At 42.1% G+C, this 13,091-nt stretch overlaps 1 protein-coding gene and 1 pseudogene across 1 annotated transcript in view; one reads left to right on the top strand and one right to left on the bottom strand.

The window, feature by feature from the left end:
* The window catches only part of RYR3 (ryanodine receptor 3), a 522,405-nt gene that overhangs the window by 364,193 nt on the left and 145,121 nt on the right, over nt 1-13,091 (bottom strand). The gene's annotated exons all lie outside the window — the stretch shown is intronic.
* On the top strand, nt 1,160-9,173 carry LOC119239533 (glyceraldehyde-3-phosphate dehydrogenase-like; annotated as a pseudogene).

The following is a 13,091-nucleotide window of genomic DNA, read 5'->3' on the forward strand; positions in this document are numbered from 1 at the left end:
GCTAAGCTTTGGAAACAACCCAAATGCCCAAAAATAGATGACTGGATCAAGAAGATGTGGTACATATATACCATGGAATATTACTCAGCATTCAAAAAAGATAAACACATGCAATTTGCTGCAACATGGATGGCGCTGGAAGGGATCATGCTCAGCGAAATAAGCCAAAAAGAAAAAGAAAAATACCGGATGGTCTCACTCATAGCAGGAATCTAGAAAACTTAAATAATGGACCAGGAAAATGAAAAACTATAAGAAAGTGAAAATCAAAATCAACAAAAAACTATGAACCAGAGACACTTTTAGGGGGGCGGGGGCGGGAGGGGAGGGATTGGGGTCAGAATGGGGGGCGGCAATTGTATGGGGAATATAACAATAAAATTTATAATAAAAAAAAAAAAAAAAAAACTTGTTGACTGATTGGGACATGGAATCAGATTAAACAAAGAGATTTTTCTTGTGCCATTTGCAACATGGATGGACTTATGGGGTGTTATGTTTAGTGAAATAAGTTGGATAGAGTAGATAAACACCATTTGATTTCACGCACATGTCACGGAAAACCAAAAACCAATGAATGAGCTAAATAGAACAAAAATAAACATTTTAGACCATAAGACCAAGTTAGTGATTAACAGAAGGGAAGGGGACAGTGGAGTTGGCTGATCTGGTAAAAGGGGCCAATTCTATGGTGAACGATAGAATTGGACTCTTAGTGGTGAAATTAATGTCGTTACTACAGATGTAGTAACTGATTTATACTATACATGTCATAACCAAGGTTACTGCAATTTTTTTTTTAAATATTACCTCACCCCTTTAACAATAGTAGCAAGAGTCACTCTTTCATTGATGAGTCAGGAGTAGAGAATCTCATGAAATGAGAATAACTGTTGACATAAAAAATGGGGAATAAGCAACTATGAGGCATTGGATGTCCACATTTCAAGTTTTTTTTTTTTTGTTTCTGTGGCTTAATTATTATTGAAATTAATATTAACTGCTAATTCTATACCAACCACTCTGCTGAGATTTCTCTTTAAATTATTTAACATTCACAACAGTACAATCCTTTTAAAAGTGAGGAAACCAAATCTCAGAGAAATTAGGCAAATTTTAATAGAGGAGTTTTAATAGGACTGTTTAATGAACAGTCATTATGTACCACCAGGCTATAGCACCTCAGCTTAATCCCTACAACCACTCTGTGAGGTAGGTAGTAATGCTCTATTTATATATTAAAAGTTGAGGCACAGAGAGGTTAATTAACTTGCCTAGGGCAACACAGTGTGTAAGTCGTAGATCCTAACCTTGAATCTAGGACAATCAGAATCAGGAGACTGTCCTCACCATGGTGCCAAACTGGCTTTCTTCCCCCAAGATACTGACCTTAGTAATAGGTCTAAATTCATGTTTTCCTAATGCCAAGGCCCATGGTGATGGTGTCGATAAAAATAGATAGCTCCCAGCCCTCTCCTACGGCCACACAACATTGAAAAATAATCACAGAACACAGTGCTGGAGCGAACAGCCAGAAAACTAAAAATCCAACACAACATGTTTTCTTCTGAGCCTGAAAACTACACCACTGGAAGAAGTGAACATCGTCCCCAAACATGCAGCAGAGGGGGAAATGATTAAAATCTAAGGTATCTCATATGTCAGCATCCCTCCGAGCTATGTGGTTCACAAACGCCAAGTATTCCAGTCATAGGATTCAGCTTGCTGTGCTGTTGAGTGATTGTCCCCAAATGAGGATACACAGCCTTCGGCTCTCTTCGCTTAGATTTCCTATTATCATGGGTCATCTCTGACGGAGTAAGGTTCTTTTATACTCCTCCTGTAGCTAGAGAACTTTGAATTTGAAAAAGAATGGAACTTGCCTATTCTATTCACATTGCTTCTTTCTTACAGCCTGGCTCAGAGCCCAACAGGGCAGAGTGACCATGTTTACCACCTCTGAATTGATGACTGTGGGCACCTTTGCTCTCCCTCTTCTCCCTGGGTCATTTGCAAAGCATTCCATGGGATAAAACAAAATGGTTGACAGCCCTATTTATGGTTGTTCATTAGGCATCTGATGACAGCCCTAGTTAGATCTATCACTGGTACCAAGAAGCTCATGAGCAAAGAGCACGTGGGACTGAGCACAGTCAAGCAGATTTCATGGAACACATTTAAGTGCAGATATTACTGAAGAAAATCCATAACCATTTATTTCTTTACAAAGATATGTCCTGGCCACTCATCTTGAACATCAGTCCCTATTTTAGGGAACTGCTACAGTTAGAGATACCTGCTAAATATATGCAAAGACTTAAGTGAGCAACACTTTAACCAAAAAAATCTTGGATGAGAAAGAAGTAGGCTTTCACAAGGGTTATTGGCACTGGTAGTCTACTGTAAGTTCTAAATATCTATCATTCTGCCTATTTGCTTCCTTAGATCCTAAGCTCCTTGGGGACAGGAGTATCTCAATTCCCTGTGAATCCTCAGTGTCTTGTACAGTGTGTAGCAAGAATTGAGTAGGAAAACACAAACATGTATGCACTTAATGACAAGATCATGTATTTTGAATATAAAATTAACAAAAAAAAATACTTGTGAATCAAAACTGCATAATAAGCATCTTTTGGTATTTTCTTACTCAGATCTGGGATGCTAATAGGAAGATACTTGTGGTTATTTAAGGGATCCACGATACCCAATTTGTTTCCACAATGGTCCTGTGAGACAAGCAGGTATTCTTTTTTTTTTTTTTAAGATTTATTTATTTATTAATACGAGCACTGGGTACAGTCAGAAGGGCGGGAGGGTGAGAGAATTCACCAGAGCCAGAGTGGGGAAAAGAACAGGCAGACCAATGAAACACACTGCTGAGGGGAGCAGCGGGCCCGGCGGGAGAGATCTGTGTGCCATGTGGGACCCTCGCCGGCGGCCGGGGATAGAACTGGCGCTGCAGAGACTGTGGGCAGCCCAGTGCTCAAATGCTGAGCCACCAGGGGAGGCCCCAAACAGGTATTCTTAATCCCACTTTAAAAAATTATGAAGCTAAAAACAGGAGACTGCAGGAGGAGCCTAACTACTTCACTACCCAGCGTTCAGAGAGAGAAGTTATAATGTGTCTCAAGGAACAACATTACTTGGACTGTATTGTTACTTGCGTCTGGTTTTAATGTGATCACACCTTTGGTGCTCCTTATTGTCTTTGAATCAAAAATGAGGGAAACTCCTCCTCTGCCTCCTTATTGGCCATTGTAGAAGGCAATAAAATGGATATTTTGGGATCTCAAAAGACAAAGTTGATGCAGTTTATCATTCCTACCTTCTTTAAATTCTTTTCTCATCTGGATTGTAGGGTACACTTTCTCTGGCTTTTTCCTGCTACACACTAGCAGCATCTTCTCAAGCTCTTTCTTGATTTTGCCTCACTTTCCCCTGCTAATATTGGAGCAGTGTTCTAGCACTGTTCCTTCAGGTTCTTGGCTTTACCTGCACCCTCTCACTAGGTTTACATGGCTTTGACAACACTTTCTATTGACTCTCAACCTGTTCCATCAGCTTGTATCTGAACACCAGACTTGTATTTCTAGTTGCTAATTCAGCATCTCCTTGGTTGTCCAATAGATATCTGAAGCTTTTAATATGTCTAAAATCTGTCTACTGATAATTTTCCCCAAGAGTTAGTCTTCTCTACATCAGGACATGACCACTCCACCCAATAGGCTGCTCAGGCAAGAAACAAAAACAAAAATTTCACAAATCTTAGTCATATTCCTTTTTTCCCTCTCATCTCCCATCCATACCAGCAACAAATTCTTCCCATTCCGATTTTGTTTTGTTTTGTTTTTTACTGGACAGCTCGCATTCTCCTCCCGACCACCATCTGCTTCATGCCATCACCCCTGCCTTGTCACGATTATTGCAATCAACCTGTTTCCCATTCAAATCTCCTCTCTGCAGAGGAGCCAGAAGGAATGCTTAAAAAAAAAAAGAAAGAAAGAAACAGAGATCATGCTATCCCACTACTCAAGATTTCCCAGGGGCTTTTTGTTTTAATCAGGAAAGAGGCAGAATTCTTGCTTTCATCGAGATCTTTAAAATGTGCCTACCTCCCTTTTCTATTACTCTCTTGCTTTCTTAGTTTCAGCTGTACCAGCTTCCATTTAGAACATGAGGCTTGATCTTCCATCAAGCCCTTCAGACTCGCTGGTCCCTTCCCCAGAGGCCTGCAGGACACCTTCCCCACTTCCTTAGATGTCTGCTCAATGTCACCTTATCACAGAAAGCCTTCACTAATTACCCTACATAAAATTATAATCCATTCCTATTCTGCACTTTCCATCTCGATTACTCAGCCTTCTTTCCCAGCTTGCACTTACCACCCAAGACTACAATAATATACTTGCTTCCTTTCTCTTCCTTCATTAGAAATCAACCTTCATGGATGCTACTTTGCACACTGCTTGATGTCCAGTCTCTAAAGCAATGACTGCTACTCAGTAGGCATTCAAATAACCACTAAATAAATGAAATCCTAGTCATTTTATTTCCTATTAGATACAGTGCCACAAAGAATTTAAGTTCATTATACTCTTTTATTCCTTCTCTGGAAGTATCCAAAGTCCTCAGTCTCAGCTGGAGTTTTTTGCTTATGGGAAATGAAAAACAAAAGAGGCACCCACGCCATGCCTACAGGGCTCTCGTTCTGTGCCAGGGACAGGAAGGAGTGTTCGTTTCCTCTTTTTAACTTCTCCTATTGCTAGGCAGGTAGAGCTCGGAGGCTGATTATAAAATCTACTCAACAAAGGCTTGGTCCCTTTGGAACTTGCAGGGACGATGTGAAAGGGAAAAGTCTTTCCATAGATTGATTAGGGAGACACACAGGCATTAGGGTTTACATGTGCAATTAATTTCTCTCAGGGAACTTACTGTTATCCAGCAATGGAAAATTGCAGTGACGTGTGACATGACCATGAAATAATGGTCAGTTAAAGATTTTTCTATTCTCACAGGATAGAAAAGTGATCCAGGGCCTCCCTGGTGGCGAGGCATTAAGCACCACACTATGGGGCAATCCACAGCCTCTGCAGCACGAGTTAGATCCCCAGCCGGCCAGGGAGCAACCCACATGGTGCAGCAGACCTCTCCTGTCTCCCCGCTGCTCCCCTCAGCCGTGTATTTCAGTCAGTCTGCCTGTTCTGCTCCCCACTCTATCTCTGGTGAGTCCTCTCACCCCCCCCACATCTCCAGCAAGTACCCCAGCTCTTGTATGCATAAATTTTTTTTAAAAAAGAAATGTGATCCAGCTGGTGCTTAAGGAATTTCAGATCCACAGAAAAGTTTTCTCTCAAAGTGTAACACTGATATTCTGAATACCTCTCACCCACCCAATGAGAATACTTCAGGTGAGTGACCACACTCAAGCGCATGTACGGATCCCTTTGATTTCTTTCTTCTTTAGACACATCATCCAGGGTAAGGATGAATGGCAAAAAGCTAGAATATTTAAGCAAATTAATATGGCCAATATCTATTTTTTTATTTTATTTTTTTTAAAGATTCATTTATTTATTTGTTTGTTTGTTTATACAAGCACTGGGTACAGTCAGAAGCATGGGAGGGTGAGAGAATTCACCAGAGCTAGAGAGGAGAGCAGAGCAGGCAGAAGGACCGAAGTACACTGCTGAGGGGAGCAGCGGGCACAGCAGGAGAGGTCTGTGCGCCATGTGGGACCCTCACCTGGCAGCCAGGGATTGAACCAGCACTGCAGAGGCTGCGGGCAGCTTCACAACCCAGTGCTCAACTGCTGTGCCACCAGGGAGGCCCTGGCCAATATCTAAACTATGAGATAACAAGAGTTGGTAAAGTCATGGCAAGAAAATTTATGTCTCTGGGTCTAACATTGTTTTGAAGCAAATTTTGAAAGCTATTTGCACAGGACACGTCAACTTCCCATGTCCATATCATAAATGATGAATTTGTGCTGCGTCTCCTCCTTGGTGAACTCTAAGTATTGTGACCCCGAGACAGGTACAGGATCATCGAATTTTGATTCTACCAGAGCACCACTGAGAGGCCTTGAGAAACTGTGCCATGATACCTGCATTTCACACTATTAGATCTATTTAAGTCAATGTTCTTTGCTTTTATCATTGGTTCTGGGATCCTTGGCTTCTGAGGTGAGGCATGATGCAATCCTTGCGTTGTGCATTTACCCTTGACGGCCTACCTTCCTTTAGCCAGATCTTTAAACAATACCTGTGCTGGAAGGAGTGGGTCACAGTACCATCTGCTTTTTGTTTTGGGGGAAATTAGCTTAGCATTCAGATTCTTTCTATTTGCATCAAGCAGTGACTCAGACAGGGTACTTTCTGGAATTTTTCTCTAAGATTTGTACAAAAAGTAAACAAAAGTAAAATTCCCAATATGTAGATATACTTGAGCACTTTGTGTATGCATAATCACTCTAATTTACTGACAGATGTAAACTCTGAAAGCAAGAACAAAGCATCCAGCAATTTCCATACAAAATCTAATAGCTAGGGAACACTGTGCCTTTGTCGGAAAGGATGTTTGATGAAGTTACTATATGGTAATGAAATTTATGAGCTGACATTTAGATGGTAGGCCTTTGAAAGAAGGTTAAAGACAAAATTTATTTTCATAATTTAATAGCCTGCAGCACCCTATGAACCGTCCAGAACTAGTTTCTAGAAAAATTGTCAATTTCTTCCAGCTGCGTTCAGAATGAAGTTGTTCATTCAAAAAATATTTGTGTGCCTACTGAAATGCTGGGCTCTGTCTCACAGCTGGAGGTACAGTAGAGAACAAGCAGATGAGGTACTGGCCGTCCCACTACATGAATGACTGTATTGTCCTATCCATTGGCTCAAATGGGCTTTAGGTTGTAGTGACTTGCAGAGATGATGGTATAATTCAGGGCAGAAGGAACTGAGTGACACAAGAACCCAGGGCTCCTGGATATATGTATATATGTATATGAAACATATGTATGTTTCTATTTCTTTATGTGTCTATGTTTCTATCAGAGGACATGTCCTTCAGTATTGTAACTCCGGACTTTGTCTAAATCCCTCTTTACCAGAATCTTTCTGCCTTGCAGGCAAGGATATATCCAGCTCATCTCCATCTTATTTACTTTACATCCCTAATACCTACTGAATGAAAGGAATGCAGATTAGAATAAAAGGGTAGATCAGAATGGTGGACAAGATCTGAATGAAAAGCTGCAGACCAAGAGTACTCAGAAGGAATCAAGCCCAGACACTCTTAGGAATCATTAAGACATGGCTCCTGAAGATACAGGACATCAATGAAAGCCAAGCCAAGCCTGTCTCTGCTGATAGGAGCGCTCCTGGACACATCCTCCTGTGGCAGGACTCTGTGTTGGTTCCTAAGTCTAATCTGCTGTTAAAAGTCAGTGATGGTGGGCAGCATCTTCTTTACTTGAGCATTTCAATTCAGTGAAGCTCTTCCTATAAAACGATGGTGTATACACAGCACTAAGGGAAGGGATATGCCAGCCGGCAAATCAAATAGGAGATCCCATCAGACACCAGCTTAAACGCTTTAGATTTCATAAGAGCCTTCCATATCACATCAAGCTAATTATTAGCAGGCCAAGGACACTTAGGTTTAGGCTAAGATGTTAAGTGCCCGGAATCAGATGACTATTTCTTGTGGTAATCCATTAAGTATTCATTAAGTGCCTAATACATACCAGGAACTGCTAGGTCCTGAGAAAACAAAAATGCTTCAAAGATAGGAAGAGATGATTTAATTCTAGTTTTGTGTGACTTCCAAACCCAAGTTCTTCCCACTAAACAAAGGCTCATTTGTGAAGAAAGCATTTCAGTAGCTTACATAATTGAGAACACCCCCACTTAGTAATGCTACTTTTTCCATTTCTCATCTGATCAGGGCTGCTGGTGGTTAAGTGTGTGCACGCATGCATGTAGGCAACGAAAGACTTTAAATGAAGGGGCTGCTTCCTCTTAAAATGTAAACAACCAATTGTTTCTCAATGGTAAGTGAAAATACAACTTTAAATCCTGGACCCTGGTCTTTCCCACTTACTACCAAGTTGCTTCCTCTAAACCCTGCTATAAAAATTCTGAAATCAGCTCCCTGAGTCACTTGGTTTGACAGCAAGCTTCCTCTTCTTGTGCAGTGCCAATCACATCCCTGAGACACATGGTGATGGTTGAAGCGAATGGGCTGACCCAGCTGGGTGACTGATCACAGAGCTGTTTTTACCTCTGGCAAAGTGAATATTGCTGCCTTCAGTGACGCCTTCATTGACGTGAGCTACATGGTCAGTGTACATATTCCAGGATGACAAGTTCAATGGCACAGTCAAGACTGAGAACAGAAAGCCTGTCATCAATGGAAAGACCATCTCCATCTTCCAGGAGCGAGATCCCCCAATATCTGTGGTGTTATGCTGGTGTTAAATATGTTCTGGAGTCCATGGGTGTATTCATTACCTTGGAGAAGGGTGAGGCCAAAAGGGCGATCATCTCTACCCATTTTCCTGATGTCCCTCTATTTGTGATAGGCATGAACCATTAGAACTCCCTCCAGATTGTCAGAAACATCTTCGGCACCACCAACTACTCGGCCCCCTGGACAAAGTCATCAATGACAACTGTGGCATGGTAGAAGGACTCATGACCACAGTCCATGCCATCACTGCCATTTAGAAGATCATGAATAGCCTCTCTGGGAAGCTGTGGCATGATGGCTGAAGGACTGTCTAGAACATCATCTCTCTTCTACTGGAAATGCCAAAGCTGGAGCAAGCCCATCCCTGAGCTGAATGGTAAGGTCACTGGCACAGCCTTCCGTGTTTCCACACACGACCTGCTAGTCATGGTTCTGACCTGCTACTTAGAAAAAGCTGCCAAATACAGTGATAACAAGAAGATGGGAAGCAGGCATAACAGGGCCCGCTCAAGAGTGTCCTGGACTACATGGAGGACCAGGTTGTCTCCTGTAATTTTAACAGTGATACTCACTCCTCTGCCTTCAATGCTGGGGCTGGCATTGACCTCAACAATCACTGTGTCTAATTCATTTCCTGGCATGACAATGAATTTGGCTATAGCAACAGGGTGGTGGAACTTATAGTCCACAAAGCTTCCAAGTAGGGTCCCCTGAACCACCTGCCCCAGCAAGAGAACAAGAGGAAGAGAGACTCTCAGCTCCTCCACTCATCTAACACTGAGAAAACTCCTGTTGTCATCAGTTTCCACCCCAGATTCCCTGGACAAAAGGAGGGGGTTAGGGTGCCCTACCTTGTCATGTACTATCAATAAAGTATACTGTACCCACAAAACAAAAAGTTCTGAGTCATCACTATATCCTATGAACAGCATAAAAAATTCCAAGTGCCTTCCTGTAACAAAAGTCCTCAGAGCACTTGGCCAAACCAAAATCTAATTAAAACTCAATAAAATTAAAAGCATTTATCAGATGGGGTTATTCAGTATATTGAAGCCTGATTGTTTGATTCCTTTTGTTATTCTAGAATTTATTCCATATCCCTCAGATGAGAAAAAAAGTCATTACTGCTCTTTTCTAAATATAGTAATGTTTAGTTCTGAATCCTTATTTGCTGTAATTTCAATCTTAGTCACATTTGGGGAAGTTTTCCCCTTGCTAAGGATTATATAATAATCCTTATATACAGTTCATTACATTTAAAGCAAAGCAGCTAGTTTCCAGCCCATAAGACTGGTGCCAAGATGCCCACTGTCCAGACCTGTGTGGCCCATTTGATAGCAAGGTGTTCACTTTTCCTAGCCGAAATATTTGCTGCCAAAGTCTTGGTGCTTCAGGTTCAGGGCCCAGGAGTCTGTCACCTTGGCCGTCATAGCCCTACTGTCTCCTGGGTCAAGTATATGGGCAGGGCTGCAGGTCCCTGCTGTCTATGAAGCCCCCACCATGGCTTTCCCTCCAACCTCTGAAGCAAGGATTTTCCAAGTTTGGCCACTAAGCCCACCCCATCCAAGTCTCAAGGTCCATCCTTTTCTAGCATCTCCTAAATGTTCACTTCTAAGAGACTTTGGGAAATAAAGGTCTTAGCTCCATCTCAGGGCAAAGCCCCAGATTTCCAGGATACAAAGATCTGCTAGTCCCTGGGAAAAAACAATTGGAAGGAAAAAAAAAAACTTCATTTTCCCTGGATTTTTCTCTAATTAATGCATCTATAGAAAAAGAACAATGACAACAACAAAAAACACCAACACCTGGGTCTGCTGTGAAGCCGTGGGGCTCTGTCCCATGTGAACATGAGAATAGAGAATCATCGGGAGCACTTTTAAAATATACACCAATGCCTGGGCCCTAGCCCAACCCAAATGGCGGGGGTCTCTGGGGAAGGGTGCTGGGTGCAAGTATTTCAGGTCTCCCCAAGTGAATGAGTCACAGGGAGGATAAAAATCTCCTCTTAGACTCATGTCAGAATAGGTATTCTGATACAGATATGGAATCACAGGGAAAGTGTTGGATGCGATAAAAGGAAAGTAGTAAGGAGAAAGGTCAGGCATTGAGCTCTCATTTCCTTTTCATCAAGGATTCAAAGTGTAGACTACAGTTGACTCAAGGCTCCCCAATCACCAAATCTGTCATTTTGGGGCCCCTCATTGGGTGTGTTTTTCTAGAGCACAGCCCAACTCCTTTTTTCTCTAGGTCTTCATAATGTTGACTCACGGGACTTCTCTCCCTAAGTACAGGAAGTAAGGCAACGATCAGCTGTAAGTGAATCACCAGGAGAAACTGGCATCTCATAGGCTTCTCCAAAACCAGGCAATCTGAAGTGAACTGGGCTGGCAGTTTAAAGCAGGAATCAGCCAACAAGTCCTTACTGCGTGTTGTCATGTCCCTGGCATTGGCAACACCATGACACCTGCTGGCTTCTCCTTTCCCAACCCACTCCCCATCCCCACTCCCTACCAAGACACGTGTGCATGACTTTCTAGTTTCAAAGAAACCGGGAAGAATGGAGGCCTCAGAATGGCTAAGGGAACTGTTCACAGTTGCACAGTGGTGGATCCTGGAAGAGAATCAAGGTCTCCTGATCTCTCTGCTCTCTCTACAATAGCACATTTCTTTCTCAGTAGCAGGAGTCAGAAGATCTCAACAATGTTCCAAAGTTAATACATAGCCATATTTTTACTTTGGCACTTTTTTTTTCCTACCTGGAAATAGGGAAAGCATTTCTAGTCTTCCTTGCAAAATGTGGGGAATGTGGACAGTTGATGTGACACAATGTTAATTTGTACAATTTAAAAGTTGATGCTTTCCCAAAAAATTTTGAAATCACAGTTCATCTATACATAGTTGTCCATGTGTTGAGCACAAGCAAAATTCTAGCCACTATGCACTGTTCATGGCCCCAGGGACTGATAACCTTCCCTTCTATAATTTTAGGTCATAAATATCTGACTCTATTTAGAATTAAGCATGAATATTGACTTTTTATATAAAGCAGATCAATGATACAGAGAGGTCTCTATTTTATCCCACAGTTGCAACTAATTGAAACTCTCGTGATTTCTAACTTAGCTTTGACTGACTATAAGAATACAGAGAAGATCACACTAGCAAGAATCAAAGACAATGTCCATCTCTACCAGCACAACCCTAACGAAGTGCTTAGCACCTCACTCCTGCATTACCACTGTCAGGTTCTCTTGAGCAAATTTACCTTCAAACCAAGATAAGAGAAGGAAATAATAGGGCCTCTCTAGTGGCGTAGGGGTTAAGTCTCAGCGCTATCACTGCCATGGCCTGAGTTTGATCCCTGGCCAGGGAGCTAACCCACATGGCTCAGCAGACCTCTCCTGTCTCACCCACTGCTCCCCTCAGCAGTGTATTTCAGTCAGTCTGCCTTTCCTGCACCCCCTGCCAGTCCACTCTGTTTCTGGTGAATCATCTTATCTCTGTACCTCTGGCCTACAACCTAGTTCTTCTCCACAAAAACTTTTAAAAAAAAAGTTAGGGCCTCCCCGGTGGCGCAGCAGTTGAGCGCTGGGCTGCGAAGCTGCCCGCAGCCTCTGCAGCGCCGGTTTGATCCCCGGCCACCAGGCCCGAGGGTCCCACATGGCGTGCAGACCTCTCCTGCCGCACCTGCTGCTCGCCTCAGCAGTGTATTTCGTCGGTCTGCCTGTTCTGTTCCCTGCTCTGGCTCTGGTGAATTCTCTCACCCTCCTGTGCTTCTGACTGTACCCAGTGCTTATATAAATAAATAAATAAATCTTAAAAAAAAAAAGTTAAAAAAAAAAAGAGGACAAACGGTCTGTGTGGAATCCTAGAAATGTTCGAAGTGGACTACCTCATGAGTAGAATCCAAGCCTAGTGGGAGTTCATATATACAAACATCCAGATAGAAGTTCAAACCACTCTTTTATGAGGGAAGAAATTCACATGCAGAGTACTAAGAGATAACACACAAACCAATTACAAGCTACAATCCTATTTTACCCAGGTCTCTTACCAATGAAAAACTTCTGCTCTGCCTACCAGCTGCTGGGGGTCCATTAACAAGTTAATCCTCTTAGCATTCCATGAGATCAGTTCTTAAGGTTTTGAGTTATTTAGCCTGGGGAATTCCAAGCAAAAAGGAAATTTATTATTCATCTGCGACTAAGGATTGATATGTGGAAGATAGTAACCATCTGTTATTCACTGAGGTCAGAATGAGACAGGATGACTCTAAAAATGCAGCAGAAGAGAGTGAAATGAGATATGAGAATTTACTGAAAGTGGGGGTTAAACACTGCTATAAATTATCAAGATTGGATTACAGTTATTTACAAACAGAAGACAGAGCTTGCTTCTTTGGGATGTATAAGGTATCTTGTGACTGGAATTCTGTAAGAATACACTATGTAAACAGACATTCAAGATTATTTCTGGTCAATTTACTCAATTTTTAGTCTTGATACTGATGTACAAAAGGACTTGAATGCCTAATGGTTTCATTTTCCCTCTACTCTGGCAAGGCTTTATGTACATAAACAGGCAATAAAGTACTTTTTCTGCTTTATCCTTAACAAGGTAGA

The sequence above is a fragment of the Talpa occidentalis genome, unplaced genomic scaffold (assembly GCF_014898055.3).
Source record: "Talpa occidentalis isolate TD23 unplaced genomic scaffold, MPIMG_talOcc4v2.1 talOcc4.11, whole genome shotgun sequence".
Classification (NCBI taxonomy): Eukaryota; Metazoa; Chordata; class Mammalia; order Eulipotyphla; family Talpidae; genus Talpa; species Talpa occidentalis.